The 3,674-nt window shown below is 31.0% G+C and overlaps 1 protein-coding gene across 3 annotated transcripts in view; it reads right to left on the reverse strand.

Annotated features, from left to right (window-relative positions):
* LOC105461820 (protein phosphatase 1L) overlaps window positions 1-1,068 on the reverse strand; it is a 27,350-nt gene extending 26,282 nt beyond the window's left edge. For 2 of the 3 annotated variants that reach the window (XM_011708323.1, XM_011708324.1), the window contains exon 1: window positions 854-1,068. The gene's annotated coding sequence lies outside the window, so the exon portion shown is untranslated. The remainder of the gene's footprint in view (window positions 1-853) is intronic. The other variant, XM_011708325.1, reaches the window with a different exon arrangement.
* Between the last annotated feature and the right edge of the window lie 2,606 nt (window positions 1,069-3,674).

The following is a 3,674-nucleotide window of genomic DNA, read 5'->3' on the forward strand; positions in this document are numbered from 1 at the left end:
AGAAAAGGTAACGGAGATTTAAATTTCATAAATTTTTTGCGTTCTCAGCATAACCTCTACCAGCCGGAACTACATTGATGTCTATACTTTAATCGTGGAGAAGGATTGTTTAATATGTTGCCTTTAATTATGTTTATTCTGTTTTGGAAAATAATCGCGTTCGATCGATAAAACAGACGACTTTAGGATCCTTAAGGACATCCTAAGCCCAAGATCAAACTCCAAAAATTCGCTGTTTTACCGACGATTTGTGAGTATATGTATGCGTGCAATATTGACGTAGTAGTGTGTAGTGATGTATCATGTTTACTACCCCATCAATATATCTCACGCATACATATACACAAATCTGTCGGTTACTAATATATTTTTATTTAGGCTTCTATACTTAATTCTAATGACTCATATATATATTCATTTTTTTATTGTACACCTGGCCCTGCCTTTATTTTGAGCATATGACCTGCCTAACTTTTTCACGTAATAAACGTTTTGGTAATTTGACAGCATTAGTTGCCATGTTGAGGTTAAAATGGATAACGAAATCTGTAATTATTTCATTTTTTCCCGTTTTTGATACGAGATGCACCAGAGCCAGATACATTAGCATGTGTGTTTTAATCGTGGAAAAGGAAATTTTATTCTATACGATTAACACGAAGTAATTAGTAACCAACAAAAATGGTATTTTTGTCGGTAAAACAGACGACTATAGCATCCTCTTAATTAATAACTTATGAAATTGATCTGGATTAATTATTAAATTCCTTGTTTATTTATTTTAATAAAAATAAATGCAAAGATATCAAATAAAATATTATACATATAGCCATTATAATAATGGGTATACTACTTTTTTTTGGTATCGAAGTGGGAAATCTTCTAAAGACCCCCTGCGCCTGAGACAGGGGTGTGCAGAATTCAACGGGTCACTGCAGGCCGGTCGCCTGCTCCCATCGCCTACTTGCTAAAACCCACCACGGAAGAATAACCGTCCCCATCCCACGATGAGAGTGGCCCCGCTGGAGAGCATTACTTCAGGGCTAGATGGGTATAATACTATCAATTGCTATCAGTTTGTTAATAAAGCACAGTAGTACATCTTCCTATCATTTGACCAATAATAAAATAAATATTTTTTGTTATTAATTTTCTTATATATTAAAATTAATGTAAAAAAGTATATAAAATCTATAAAGAAAAATCTGTATACATTATTTATTGAGATATCAGTGAAAAAATAATAAAAATATAAAACACCGAAAAAGGATCACGCACTAATCTTATGAAAAAGTGGCCCCCGTCAAAATAGAAATAACCTGTACAAAAGTATACTTTACGAGGTAGTACTGATCAAAAGTCTCAATGGCGTCAATCTTCTACCACCGCTAGTTTTTACACTGTCAGCTTGTAAAGACTGCTTAAAACCACTTTATTTTAGAAAATCATAAAAGTACGCTTCCTCTCTCTCTCTTTCATTGAAGGTGCCTATATTTGGTACATATCCTAATAAGTAGAAGTCCCCTATTTTATATGTAATATAAAAGTAATACGGAGGACTTCGCAATTGAAACTCCGGCCAACAATAATTATATTTTTGTATATGTATTTATGTATAATACATGCACAAAACAATCTTAATTGTTTATCGTGCTTGTGGAACGTGCAAATGTGAGTCTTTTTCGCACTATAGTGGCAAGCCACGATCATGCATTTGTTACAATAAAATATCGTTACTCATTCTCAGCGCTATCCAAGATCAACCAACGCGGAGGTGATGAGTGTATGATCTCTTTTTTACATTTTTACTATTTTTATACTTTTTTGTTTTTTTGTACTTTTACTTTTTGTTCTTTATGTTTATAAGTATAAAAAAAATATATATATATACATATAGTATAGTATAAAAAATAAAAAAGAGATCATACACTCACCATCTCCACGTTGGTTGATCTTGAGTAGCGCTGAGAGTGAGTAATGTAATTACAATTAATTGCATGCATTAAATAATACTGCAGACGTCTATGAAGTCATAAGTATATTTCGATATAAGTGCGAAAAGCATGACTTTATCGATGAGTGTGTTATTATCACACGAGTCGAAAAAGATGCTTTGCACGATTTACGAAAGATATTTTATTGCCACAAATGCATCGTAGCTTACCACTAGTGCGAAAAAGACTCACTTTTCGCACGCTCAACAAGCACGATAAACATTTTTTGTGCATATATTATACATACTTTCTAAATTTTCTGGAGTGACTTTTTCACTTCAAGAGTGAAAATACTGCCACTCAAGTAACCGTATGGCAGTATTTTTAATCTTTTGGAGTGAGATTCACGCCAGAAAATTTAGAGAATACATACATATACAAAATATAATTATTGTTGGCCGGAGTCTCAATTGCGAAGTCCTCCGTATTACTTTTATTTTACATATTATATAGGGGACTTGTACTTATTGGGATATGTAGCAAAATAGGCATCTTCAAATGTGACAGAGAGAGAGAGAGAGAGCAAGAAAGCTACTTAATTTTATGATTTTCTAAAATAAAGTAGTTTCAAGCAGTCTTTATAAGCTAACAGTGTAAAAACTAGCGGTGATAGAAGGTGGCCGCCATTGAGACTTTTAATCAGTACCTCATAAAGTATACTTTCGCACAGATTATTTCTATTTTTACGGGGGCCACTTTTCCATAAGATTAGTGCATGGTCCTTTGTTTCAAATATTAAACTTTTATATATTCAAATTATTATATTGTAAAATCAACATTATAAAAACCATGTAAAACAAAAGGTCCAAATCTTTTTATATTTGCACAAAATATAATAACTATCGGTCTACAACTCGTAAATAAAGGCACTGGCAAAACTTCTATAAACTACTGTCCCAGTTTATAAAAGTCGTGCCTGTGTTTATAAGAGAGGGAGATTCTATTTGTAACGAAACAAATTACTGGATACAGTATCCCGATTTTATAAACCTTAATAACAGTATCAGTATATTTTCATTGCATATTGTCGTTGCACAGATATTCTATACGGTAAAAAAACTGTGCAATATAATATTCTCGATTATTATACCAAATTGTCGTTTTACAGAATCAGGATACTGATGTCCTTACATACACATAATATACGTTAATCAAGTTTTTTTTTGGAGAGGAAAGGATAACTAATCCCGTCATTTATCTTCTTAAAATTTACAATAAAAAAATCGACTGCCCAATATTGCTAGCACAGAATTAAGGTACGATACTTTCGACAAATTTGTCGAAATAATTTTAATGCGTCATTCACTTGTCATTTCTAATGTCTGTGAAGATAACTTATTAGCAGTTGTAGAGGCAATAAAAAGGTAAGTGCAGTAAATGTTTTCTGTTTTCATTATGGAAATTTCATTTTGATAGTAAATTTTAATTGAAATATTATATAACATTATTATTATATATATAGGTATATATATACTTTTAAGGTAAAAATAAATAAATATTATCAAAATTTTATTAATTGAGAACGTCTAAACAAACAAAAACCCTTCAGATATGTAAAAATAAAAATAATCATTTTCGCGTACTCAAAATGAATTTATAAAAAAAAACTGTACTTTTAATATCGCAGATACTGTATAATTCAAAATATTTTCTTATGTTACAATAAATAATTATATTTTT

The sequence above is a fragment of the Wasmannia auropunctata genome, unplaced genomic scaffold (assembly GCF_000956235.1).
Source record: "Wasmannia auropunctata unplaced genomic scaffold, wasmannia.A_1.0 LD276928.1, whole genome shotgun sequence".
Taxonomy (NCBI): Eukaryota; Metazoa; Arthropoda; class Insecta; order Hymenoptera; family Formicidae; genus Wasmannia; species Wasmannia auropunctata.